Here is a 14084-nt window from a genome sequence, read left to right on the forward strand (position 1 = left end):
TGGGAAGGGATGGGAAGGGTAAACAAAGGAGGAGGCTGCAATGCTTGGTAAGAAATGTACGCATTATCCTGCCCATGCAATTGTAACCCCTCTGTACAGTTTGTTCACAAATAAAATAAAATAAAATTAAAAAAAATGTATTTCTGTAACTTCTATCTCTCTCCTCCCAATAAGCACCTCTGCAAATATATTTGATATTTATTTCTAGTTGTCCATTTGTCCGACCTTTATGTACAGAGTTGAGAGGCCAGCCCCAGCTGATCTGTTTAAAAATCTCATTCCAACTTCTATCCCTAAAATATTTTTGACTCCTTCTCTCTTTGTGCATTTTTCACATTTGGCATGGGTCAACATCAAACATGCATCTATTTTGCCTGCTCATGAATCTTTTATATTTTTATCTCTCCCAATCGAATGTAAATTTCATAGCCTCTTTCTGCTGGGGAGTCAACTTCAGGTGTAAAGATCTGGCACACAATAGCCATTTATTAAATATTTATTAAGTGAGTGACTGAATGAATGATTAAGTATTAGGACTCAGTATTCAATTTTTCCTTGCTGTTTGGTCAATGGAGAACATTCAGGCCGCAAGGAAGTATATAATGTCCTTATCTGTATCTGGGAGCTTAAAATTCAGATTCGGAGCAGAGTTTCTGATGAGGTAACTCACTTGCAGGTAGTGGGAGGTGGGGATCTGATAAAGAATGTTCTTGTTAATTAAAATGAAAGACAAATGGCAGAGTACCATCTGAGAAATTCACGGAGGAAGAGTTTTCCCAGGCACATTTGGGAGTATTTAGTCTTGAATTGGTTGCTGTGAATGAATACCTTTAAGCAGCCATAGAGAACTGCATTTTGTTTGTTGGTTGGTTTGTGATTGTTTTATGGCAGGATGTTGCTATGTGGCTCAGTCTGGGGCCTCAACTCTTCATTTAGGTGCCTTTGCCTCCTGAGGGCTGGGATGTGACATGGGTGCCACACATCTGGCTCAAAGCTGTTTTGTTATCCATATTTTAAAATTAGCACCAACCAGCAGTGCGAGGGGCTTCATTTTGACACATCTGTATGCGCATACAGGGCGCCTGGGTTAGACTTGCCCTCTCTCTCAGTCTCTTATCCCCCTCTCTATTCTCAAATGAATCTCGATGAGCTCCACTGTTCTGGTTTCATCCATGTACATAACGCATTTTGACCTCCTTCACCTTCCTTCACCCTTCTCATTCTTCCTGACTTCCACTAGTACTAAAACCCTGGAAAGGGCGGGTTTCACATTCCTGCCATTCACATTTTAAGTGCCTGTGAATTATTCCAAGGAGTTTCACCCTAAGAATTCATGCATACATTGTACTTTAATCTGATTGGCCTTCTAGCTTCCTGTTGCTTTGGCCATGCCCTGTACTCTTGATTATTCAAAAGCTTTTATGGAGGGTTTTTTTTTTCCGCTTTATTCCAAGGTAGAGCATCAATAATATACACAACAGAGCAAGAAATACAGTTGATTCATCATCAGTGCAGAAGAACTTTGATTTGGAAAACATTCTGTCTTACTCAGCTTTGGAAAAGAAGAAAAACGAAATAGCAATATACTGAATTAAGAAAAATTCAAGAGCCTTCCCTAGAAAAACTCCTGTGATGGATTCCTATGAGAGATTGTACACATCTTGACAGATATAGCTCACTGATAACAAATGCCAGTTTAAGGAAGCATCTGGACTTTAGGTACTAGAGGAACATTTACCCCCTTTCCTGCTGTCCTCATAGACCAAAGATTCAACTTCAATTATGGACAAAAAAAAGCTTATTCTTTTCTGCACATCCTCTTTATCAGTCTTCTTTGCGACAAAGCAGCTTATTTTGCTCATGTGGTGGAAGAGACAGATGAAGAATTTAAGTGCTTTATCTTTTCTTTTCTTTTTTTTTGTCACTTGTAGGGCTTGAAGTCAGGGCCTGGCTTCTGTCCATCAGCTCTTTCACTCAAGTCCAGTGCTCTACCGCTTGAGCTACAATACCACTCCCTGTTTTCTGGTGGTTAAGTGGAGATAAGTGTCTCCTCCACTATCCCAGCTGGCTTCAAACCTTTATCCTCAGATCTCAGTCTTCTGAGCAGCTAGGATTACAAGCTGTGAGCCACCAGTGCCTGACGCTAAGCTCTCTTCTTTTATGTTCTCTTTCCCAGTTGCCACACTTTTTTCTTGATTCCACTGGAAAACATCCCTGAGACCTGTAGCTTTGTGTGAAATATTTCATTTACAAGGATGAGTCATGCTAGGATGTTTAGCTGTGATTACAAATCAGGTCACACAAGTTCCAACAATACTTAACAATAATAAAGCTGGTAGCTTAAAATCTGTTACCTTTTTCTGGTTTTCATTAGATTTTGAAGGGAAACAGCAACAATTGTCTTCTAAAACTCTAGCATAGACCAAAAATATATTTGAATTCTTGCTCTCATAAGTTTACAAAGAGGAAATTTCTTCTTAAAATATTGAGATTCCTCATGACCAGAAGTTAAGGCACTCTAGATAATTTTGGGTGGCTCCTTTCACTAAGAAAGGGGCTGATTTATAAAAGAAACAATGGTTCCTCTATCTGTGATGAACAGAGCTTACAGGGACCTTATGATATACCATTCCTCTTGATATGAGATCTTATAAACTTGTTTATGGTACACCATTCCTCTTAATATGAGATCATATAAACTTGTTTTTATATTTATGTATCCAATTCATTAGTGATGATTTATTATTGTAATTTCAGTGCTTAAGTGAGTCATCTTCAAAGTAGACCCCTGAGAATATGCTTGATTTACAAAGCAATAATAGACACTAGTTATTGTTATCAATAGTATTAATATAGAAGCTTAAATAAATTATCATTACTTACAACTTGGAAGTTATTTCATAGGGTGACAGCATGCTTTGGAATGTCTCTTACAATGAGCATTCTGCAACCGTGATTTGTTTTCTATTTTAGTTTTAATATTACATATTCTTCAAAGGTGATCTGCAGCCTAGTGTTATAAGCAAGATAGAGATCCAAGAAAAGTGATATAATTTTAATGCCTCAATCATCTATCTATCCATCTATATATCATCTCTCTATCCATCCATCTATCTATCCATCTATCTATATCTATATCTATCTACAATCATGTGTTTGGTTTTGGGGTTTTAAGGGGAAATACTATATTTCATAGGACTTTATGCAGATGCACAGCAAAATAAATTCAAACCCAGGAAACACTTTTGTAATGCATCATCATGAAATAGTGCAAGATTTTCAGCTGTGGCTAGTCTGGACCAAGTGCCATGTGTCTTATTCTGTCTTCATGGCTTCCATTTCTAGATCACTTCATGACACTGAAGAAACTTCTAAACCTTGAATTCCTTACTGGTAAAAAATAGCTATAAATCTAGTGAATATTTAATGTCTAGATTTTCTATTAACAATGATATGGAAAAAGTAGCTAAAGTATAACAATTACTCAATAAATGGTCCCAAAACTATACACATAACCAAGGCTTTTCTCCACCTCCTGAGGTTCTCTTAGTAATCCAGATCTTATTTTGATAAATATAATCTACTGTTTTGATTAGAGAGTCAAAATAATTGTAACTATGTCCCTGCCAAGCCTCCACAAAGAATAGCATGCAGTCCAGAAACTTCTCAGAGCTCTGTGGCCTTACAGCCACAGAGAGCTGTCACTTGGGGATAAGATTTTAAATTTTTCAAAAGAGGATCAGCTCTAGCATAATGATACAGGATAACTTTCCCTGGAGCTATACTTTGTGTGTACTCTTCCTTTATTGCTAGGCTTCCCTTTGTTACTTTGCTTTCATTTGCCTTACAGATTTCAATTTAATTCCAGAAGGAAGTCAGATTTGAAGATAACAGCCCCTGGCAATTCACCTAGCCTCTCCTCACTGAGGTTTGCTGTCACTTTTTAACTCTTCCTTTCCATGCGGTCTCTTCAGGAGTGACAGCTTTGAGACCCTGTTCCTGTGTTGTACAAGTCTCTACACACTGTTAAGAAAGATGTCATGATGAACAGGGCCTCTTCCCATGACCTAACTGATCCAGGGTCTTGAGCACTTTCCTCTTTTTACCTTTGTGTTTCATCGTTTAACAAGTGGTGCCAACCCTTGGGAACAGAAGAAACAAACACTTAAAATGATCTAGGCCATAAACCGTTGGAAGAATGGTTGGGAACTGCAGATCCTAGTAATCCCGAAACAAGTTACTAGAGTGGAGACTGAACATTCTACACCAGAAAGCCTATGTCTATGCCAGAAGTAACTGTAGCAAATAGAAACAAGTTTCATCACATTTTATACAATAACAAGTCAAAATAAGACATAACTGCTGGATCAACACCCTGACTTCCAAGAATAGCTGCAAATCCTGTAGTACTACAAGTGGGCAGTGGACTGTGTAAATACAAAGTTTCTTATTTATCCTTATGTTTCACCAAATATTCCAAGATACTTACATGATGATTCATTACAAAAGTGTTTGATGATTTAAAAAAATAAAAAAGAGTTTGTTGTGATAATACAGCTCTGTACTTTTAGCTCTTTAGAAGAGAAAGATCAGCAGTATCATAATCTGAAGCCAGTTTGGGGCAAAGAAAAATAGTGAGATCCTATCTTAACAAATGAACCAGATATGCTGGTACATATCTGTCATCCAGTTTATACTGGTACGAGAACCACAGTTTAGGCTACTCCCTGGCAAAACAGACTGGGGACGTGGTTCAGTTGGTAGTTTGCCTTCCTGGCGAGAACAAAGTCCTGCATTGAAAGAATTCCATTACTGACTAAAAATAATAATTGTGCTTTATCTAGGCATTGCATCCTGGCCATTTAAGTAGTTTATTAGAAGCAGTATATTAGTGAGGAAACTCATTGCTAGAGTGCTTGTCTGGTAAGTGTGAGAGCATGGGCTGATTCCTAGAAATAAAGACAGACAAAGAGAAATGGGGAGCTTATTAATGGACTTTTTAAAGGAATTTTCACTTTCTAAATTTTCTACAATTGGCTTTAATTCCTTGCTGACAGAGAACATATCCTGATACTTCCATTATGAGAGAGGGAATTAACAACAGAGTAAGGTTGGCTAGCTGAAAACCTGGACAGATGAGTGCCTGAATAGGGGTTATGAGAGCTAGAAGAATGATTTTACCCTTTGAAAAATTGAAGTTAGCATCCTGACTGCTCCATTTCTTAGCTAGCCTAAATATTGATGTTCTTATCTATAAAAAATCTGTTTTAATAAGATGTATGCCCAGAATTGTCAATATAAAGATAATACCTGTGAAACACTTCTAGTACTTACACAAAAGTGTTCAGTAAGGGTGACCAAGTTTTTATCTTTATCATCTCTATCTATCAATGTATCACCTATCTATTAATTGATCTATGTATCATCTGAATAAACACTAGCAATGATAATAACTAGTTTCATTGTCCATCACATTTTTTTAAAACGTGTTTGCCACAGTTTGGAATTGAACTCAGTTCCTCGAATTACTAGGCAAGCACTCTACAACTTAGACATGCCCTCCATACCCTTTGTACAGCAGTTATTTATGGCATTGTGTCTCTTTTTTTTAATAAGTTTTTTATTGTGAAAATACTGTACAGAGGGGTTACAGTTACATGAGCAAGGTAATGAGTACATTTCTTACCAAGCATTGTTGCCTCCTCCTTTGTTTTTTCCCTACCATCCCTTCCCTCCCACTCCTCAACTTTACCCCCCCCGCCACTAAATTGTAAAGTTCGTCTTGTTCATCTCATTGTTGCAATGAGTCCACCTGTATCCCTATTTAAACAATTTGTTTTTTCCCTTCCTCTCCCCAAATTATACAAACGTCAAATACAGTGAAAACAGGAGTTATACCATGAGGGAGAGACATACAAAGAAACAAAAAAAATCACATGGTACCTTATAAATACATTAGAAACAATAGCAAGAAAGAAAAAACCACTTGTGTTATGCCTGGTCACACTTGTGCTTGCTTCCAGGCATTATAAGTGTATGCATACCATAACATCCAGTCATGATGTTTCCAAGATTGCTAGATTTACAGACATACACAACCTCACCAGCCATTAATTCAGATGTCCAGGCTGGCTTCCAGTTACCATTCCCTTATTTCTTCCTCTCCCGTCACTTAAGGTTACATGTTTTAGTTAGCATGTTGGACATGGTAGATCACCATTCTGAATTAAAAGTAACAGTCAAAACATACTGGCTCTGAGTTCTAGTCCTAATTTTCCACATGTATTCACTCAGGTCACTTAATCTAGGAAGAGCGGCTTTCATTTGTATAGAACAGGACTGAGGAGAGCCGTTGGCATACAGTAGGCTCACTTTACACCACGCCGGCCACTAGGTCCCGGCTTCAACATTACGGAGAACGGAAGGCAGATGAAATCTACTCACCTAGCTCTGGTTTGCTTTTTGAGATTTAGTTGTTGTTTTTTCCCTCTAAATTTTACTCTCTTTAATATGGCTATTTAAATGACCCATTTAAATCTCAAATTTACCATGTTTAAAATGGCCCATGGTCTCTGCAAATCATGTCCATCTTTGCCTTTTTCTTCTTTATTCCCTGTTTTAATTAGTAACTTCCCCATTTGCCAGGAAATTAAGATGAAACCCACAAGATATCTTTTATTGCTCCTTCCTCCTCTTTTCTCACATTTGAACACTCATGCAATTATTACTGGTGAGATTTGCACATTTATATTATGACTGCCTAAGGTTATGGTTTAGATTTTTATCTATCTATGGATTATTGAAGCTCATTGTTTCTTTTTTTCCTAGGTGACATTGTGGCATACAAATGACAAAATGGTCAGCTACCTTCATGCTGTGTCTGAAGTCAGGTGACAGCCAAAGGTTGCCCTTCTGCAATGAGATTCTGTACCCAGCAAGATAGAGCTTGGATCTTACTTGCTCATTTAGGATGTTCAATACAAGTATGATGCCCAGAAATAGGCACTATTCTTGGATGAACGTTGAATAAGGTCAGTAGGTCAAACCGTGGAAATCAAATATTTTTTAAAAAATTCATTCCAGAAGAAGGAAAGCTAGGTGCAGAGAAAGCTCATGATGTGAGGAAGCTTGCTTTGGAATACCCACTGGCATATTTGGACACTGTAATAAAGAAAAAGGAGTTTAAAAATTCCAGGTACAACAAACTAAAGGATTCTTGAAGATGCAAAAGGGATTTCTGTGTTTCCTCTTTGCCCCTCATGTAATGTGGAACAGTGGACAAAATAAATCCCTATTAATTTGTTCCTGATTATTTTTTATACAGAAATCACATTGACTATCATTTACCTGAAACACCATGATTAAATGTCTTTGTGCATTCATCACTTCACACCGATCATTTGCATGTTATGCAAATCAGCAAATGCATATTGTTTCAATAATACATTTTAAAAAGTCCCATCACCAAGGTAACTTGAAGGAAGATGATTATCAGCAGAAGCCTGGAACATGATTTCTTTAGGCACTTCAAAAACTCAGGAAGTAGAACATATGGTATTCTTTGGGGAGACTGTATGTGAATGTGTACCCACATGCAGGGAGATGGGGAGAGAGGGAAAAAATCAGCCATTCTTGTATGCTTGAACAAGGCAAAAGAAAACAGGTTACAGAAACGTGTTTAGATCTGGCATCTCCCTTGAAATCAAAGTATTCCTCCTCTGGCAGACTCAGTCATTGCAATTTTAAATAATGCTTACGTCTGGTTATGAAGAAATCTGAGCAACAGAGGAAAAAGTGGAGAATCTCTCTCTTTTAAGTTACCATTTTTACTCTCAGATGAAAGAAAGAAGAAAATTTGCAGGTTATCTATGGCAACTATTTACAATCCAGTTCAATGTCCTTTAAAAGGCTCAATCTGTTCTTGACACATATCTCCACTTTCTCACATGTCCTACCTGAGACTCCTTCCTGGGTCTGCCTCTCAAACTACATTTTCCTTTCTGGTTCTTCCAATGAGCCTAGATTACACTCACTCTGCAAACTCCTTCAGGAATGACAGCTGTGTCCCCCCCTCCTTGACTGTAAGTTCTTGAGACCAGAGAAGGTTCGAGTATCTCCACCCTCTCTACATACATGCTGAGGAGAATGCCTAGAATACCATCTACTTGATTCCACAAAAGCTTCAAATTTGGATTCACATTTCCAAATAACTTCATCTAAAACTATGTTTTCATTTATTTCCTTGTAACAATTCATGGCCAATAAATAAAATGAGTGAAACAGATATAGGGACCAGAGAGTATTTCCAAACAAGCTAAATTATGCTAGTTATAGGAACTCATTTTGTGAACAATTTTTAACTTGATTATAATCATACTTCATGTACAGTAGTGATCCTACTATTTCCCTTCATAAGGAAAATGGTTGTGATTTATGACATCCTTTTCACAGGCATTCAGTTTAAAAGCTGTATAATATTCTAGTGAGTTATATATACTATCATTCACTTAATCATTTTGTAGATCCTTTAAGTTGTTTCAGAGTTCAATGTTCAATGACTTGAGTCTAATAGTCTAATAGTTTAGCAACAAGTTCTAGCTATGCATTTTCTGAGTCTAAGTTTACAAAGCTTTGCCCGTTTTATTAATACCCATCCCCAGTAGCCATTTCATAAGGGATATACAAGTATGTCACCCACAAATTATTTGTATCACCCCTGCCAGCCTAAGAGATGATGACAATGATGATAAAAGAGAATATAATGTTTGACACATGACCATTTTTATAATTTACTGATGCTTTGGAAGCATTAATGTATCAACAGTAAATGTAAGATAAAAAGCACAAAAGAATAAAATAGAACTTTCATGTAAATTTAAACAATACTTGAATGTTTTGCATCTTTTTGACACAAGTAGAATGAAGTTTATTCTAAAATGAGGACAGATTTGGATGTGGAAGAGCTCTTTAATCCTGAAATACTCATATTTCTCATCTTAAGTTACTGATTTATATTTTATCAATGATTCATATTGAGAAATAACAATGATTAAGCAATTTCTTTAATGTATTTTGTTATAGTTGTGACATTTAGAATCTTGACAAAGTATAATCCATTAAGGTCTCTTGGGAATGCGTGTACATAGTCAATGATATGTTCTGTCTACAAAATGCCATTATGTAAAACACAGAAAAGCAATTTCATTGCAAATAGTAAACTTTCACCCTTAAAGTAGCTACTCATTTTGCTAAACAATTAGTTGGATAATAGCAGTTTGACTAATCTGAAAATGAATTCAGTAAAGGTTACTGGTTCTAAAGCCCTTTAATCCACATCTTATTATCAAAACTTTTTTCTTCTGGAAGAACAAGAGGTCCATTCCATTTAGATTCAAAAATAGGATGATTATCGTTCAGAGGAGCCCTCAGAAAACATGGCTTATAAGGGAAAGTTCAGCAAAATAAAACAACAGGAAACAGGTAAATGAAAGGCATGGGGTGGGGGCAAAGGGAAAGGGCAAATAAAGAAAGGAGGGATAGAATGCAGTCAAGAATCCAATGTGTATCCTACCAAATGAAGAAAAGTGAAGGAAAGGGTAGATAGGGGAGGAATGGGTGAGATGTTGAAAGGGGGTGATACTTAACAAGATATATTATATTCAAAAACTGCTGGTTAAATGGCAGCTCCTTTGTACAACTACTTAAAAGATGTGGCTTGTGCCTTTCATCATTTCCTGTCCTATTTTATAGATGAGCAATAAGCCACTCAAATTTGATGCCTCTGGCTTCCAATCCATTTCATTTCTCTTCTCTGATTTCTAATCTCACTAACTTGGAAGAATCATTATTTTATTTTCATTATTTTCCCTCTCTATGGTCTTTATTTTTCTCCTTTTAATTCAAATGATGAATATCCTAGAAAGGATTCAATGAACCTTTGATGTGCTTCAAGAAATCCATGAGATAGAATTGAAAGAGCAGGCGTATAAGAAAGGAGGTAAGACAATATCCATGTTATACCATATATACTTTTTTCTTTCTTTCTTTCTTTCTTTCTTTCTTTCTTTCTTTCTTTCTTTCTTTCTTTTCTTTTCTTTTCTTTTCTTTTCTTTTTTGTCAGTCATGGGAGAAGCTTTCCATCCCCTTCCTGTTTGTGGCTGGAGGACATGAGGATGTAGTGTTGGGTTACACAATTGCAAAGACCCCTGCAAAAGAGAACCACCTCCTCAAACTCTCGGGAATTCTCAGTAAAATACCAGTGCTCACTGGCAACCTTTTTTGTCAACTTAAACATGAGCCATGAAATGTGAACCCTGGAAATGAGCTAAAAGTATTATTAAGGACAGGTGAATTTTAGAGGTAGCTATGGCATCTACAGATAGTCTCCTTAGAACCATATGGCCTCGGCAGCAAAGCTTAATCTAGATAGGAAAAGCTTGCAGATGGTCAGTGCTTAGGTATTATACAACTTCCATTTGCAGATGTTGCACGTGCTATTAGTGAAATAATTGGTTGGGAGGATAAGAGGCTAGTATGGATAATTATTTTAACTGTCCCAAATATGACAGTAAGAAAATTTGTCCTCAAGACTCATTTAGATTCTCTATATGTATTGATTTCATCAACTACCCAATCGTGTTCAGAAGAACAATCAAAGATTCTTTGGAAGTGTGGGCCTCCTGCTCTTTATGATGTCTTACATTGTTGTTATCCTACGTTCTTTCTTTTGTTTTTATTGTCAGTCATGGGTTTGAACTCTGGGCACTGTCCCTGTACTCTTCAGCTCAAGGTGAGTGCTCTACCACTTGAGCCACAGTGCCACTTCTGGTTTTCTGGTGGTTAATTGGAGACAAGAATCTCATGGACTTCCCTGTCTGGGCTTAGAACCACAATCCTCAGATCTCAGCCTTCTGAGTAGCTAGGATTATAGGTGTGAACCATCAGCAATCAGCTTATTCTTAATTGCCAGAATACTACACACAATTCTTAGATTATCTGGGTGTTGGTGGCTCATGTCTTTAATCCTCACTTCTGGAAAGGCTGAGATCTGAGGATTGAAGATCAAAGCCAATGCAGGCAGGAAAGCCTGTGATACTCATAGCTCCAGTTGACTAGAAATAAGTCAGAAGTATAGTTGTCAAGCTGTCGAGCAGTTGCCTTGAGCAGAAAAACTAGGACACAATGGCCAGGCTCTGAGTTAAAGACCTAGTGCTGCACACACATACATATATACATACATACACATACACACATACACAGACACACACACTAATCCACAATATTAGCAAATATAATTTTCCTGAGGCACACACAGGTAGATTATTCTGCTGACATATTTAGTTACATAAGCACTCATGATCTAGGTCCAAAATTGAGATAATGAGGAACTTACTGGCTTGGATCATATTGAGGAAAAAAACCCAAACATTTGTAGTATAGGATGAATATAAAGCAGGAATGTGTAAGACCAGGCTTGTCTGAAAATATTATAATATGGGCTCCTAACCACCAGTCCCAGTAATCTTTCTGTTTTATCACAAACCCTCTCAGCAACTCCTGAGGTCATTTCCTACCTATTTCTTTATGTTTCTGGAGATGCAAACAGAATTATGTCAGCCGAGTAGCCATTATTCAGAATGCATTTGGCCACTGAAATTTGTCTGTTGGTAGGATTATGTTATGCTCATATAAGGAACAATACATCAACAAGGATGAACCATCAAGACAGAAAAATAAAATCAGATTGAAAAGTGTTCAATGTAATAGCCCAGCTGTTCCATTAAAATATCAGTTTTCTTTCCAAGGCCCCTTTTTAATCCTTTTTTTCAATATTTATAAGGCAGAAAATCATTTTTTGCTAGACTGTTTAGAAGGACAGAATCCATTTCTTGCTGTCTGCTTATTACTAAGGCTTGCCAGGAACACCTGCAATATCAGATAAAAAAGTTAAATTTTAAGTCAAATAAAACTTACAATTCCCAGAAGATGAAGAATCAGGAGGTTATATGTCTGTTTTAGAAAAATGAAAACTCTAGTCTCTTCAATACTGTTAGGATAGGGATTTTTAAACCTCGAAATTTGTACCCAATGACAATGAGGATCATGTTAAACCATTCAATTTTTCTTCTTTTCTCCTTATCTAATCCTCCCAATAGACATATTATATTATCAGTCTTACACAATATGAAGCATGCATCTTTTTTCCATTTTGAACCTATTTATTATATATATATATATATATATATATAGGGAACATGACATTTTTCCATTTTGAAAATGGTCATTAGAGGACTTAAACACCTGCTTTCCCCTATACGGATAATCGATTATAAAAGATGCATATAAGTCTTTGGCTTACTTCAAATAGAGAGTTTTGAGATCTAGACTTCTGTCTAGGCTCTTTTCCCAGAAGACTACATCCATAATTCAGGGGAACAGGGCTTTATGGCCTAAATAATGATATTTATCTAGGTCCTAATTCTAGGAACCTGTGAATGTTGCCTTACATAACAAATGAAATTTCACAGACAGGATGAACTTTAAAATGTTAAGGTAAGAATTAACCTAGTTTATCCACATGGACCTTGATTATGATTTCAAGGATAGTTCTGAGAGGAAAAATTTTACTACATGAGAAAAGGAAGAAGGTAATGTGATTGCTGTAGCAAAAATGTTATGCTGCTGATTCTGATTGAAGTGGAGGACAAGAGCCAAATAAAGCAAAGGATGCTGTTCTTACAAATGAGTAAGACACAGACTCCTAAGCTTTGGACAAAATGTTGCTGTGTGGGCACCTTGATTTCAGACAATGAAGATTTGACATTGATTTCTAGAGCTGGAAGATAATAAATGTGTTTGGTTTAAGCTACTAAACTAGTGATAATTTAGGGAACAATAGAATATATTAATAATTTATTAAAATAATTCAATGTGTTAGCAAATTAATTAATTGTTGAATTAATACATGACATTGTAGGATTGTTGCTGGAATTAAATGATCTCTTTTGCGTAAATGCCTCACAAAATCAAGCTAATCTTGTTAAACTAAGGCTTCAAGTTCTGATTTAGCCAAATCTTTCTGGAAGACACAGAACATAACAAAAATAGGTAAATAGGTTCGCTTTATTTTCATCTCCTTACAAAAGTTCATTTTAATATCTCGTACTAGGATCTCAGATGTATTATAACAAATATTGTGAGATTTGTTGAGTGTTTAAAGGGACACCCTAAAAGAAAATTGATCATATTCTACTCATTCTATACTTTCTTGATTTGATCTTTGCTATCTGTATAAAAACTTTCAAAGATCATACTTTCAGAAGCTTAACAACTTTCATAGGATTCTAAGATGCAGACATGCATGGTCAAGCTGACGGAAGTATGGAATATGCCATGGTGGGTTTCCATAGTGCAATCCCTTTGCACAATCAATTCACAACTTCAAAAAATGAGTGTCAGGAAGTTGAAACATGTATTATATGAATAAGGTTGGGATTTAGAGATGGGGTAGATGAATAGAGAGGAGACTGAGGGGCAGAGACAAGCAGAATATTCAATGTACATACTTATAAATGGAACTCTAAAATTTGAAGTAACAGGTGTGGCTTGAATATATATGGAAGGAGAATGATAGAATAGAAGACATTGGTAAAAATTGGCATGTTGAATTGAAAATTGAAAATTCTTTATACTACTATTTAAAGACAATAAAATAAATAATTAATAAACACATAAAATAAATAAATTGAATAGTCTGTAATATACATATATACTTTTAAAAAGAATTCTGACTTAACAGGAAAAATTACAAGAAAGGAGGGGAATATTGGATTTATCTCTTCCTATTGAATCTTGATTCAGGATATTCATTATTTTTTGTCTCATCTCTATATTTAATCCCTATCATGCTGAACATTCCTAAGAACAGAAAGGTAAAAAAATGAAATAAAAGAAATTAAGAGGAGCCTTATGTCACCCCAGAGAATATAAAATCGTTGGCATAATGTAAGTGCTCCATGAGTAGAAATACCTGTGAATTCTCTAGCACACATCTGTTTCCCTCAGCCCTGTTTAGAACCATGTAA

Source organism: Dipodomys ordii, unplaced genomic scaffold (genome assembly GCF_000151885.1).
Source record: "Dipodomys ordii isolate 6190 unplaced genomic scaffold, Dord_2.0 Scaffold8, whole genome shotgun sequence".
NCBI classification, from domain to species: Eukaryota; Metazoa; Chordata; class Mammalia; order Rodentia; family Heteromyidae; genus Dipodomys; species Dipodomys ordii.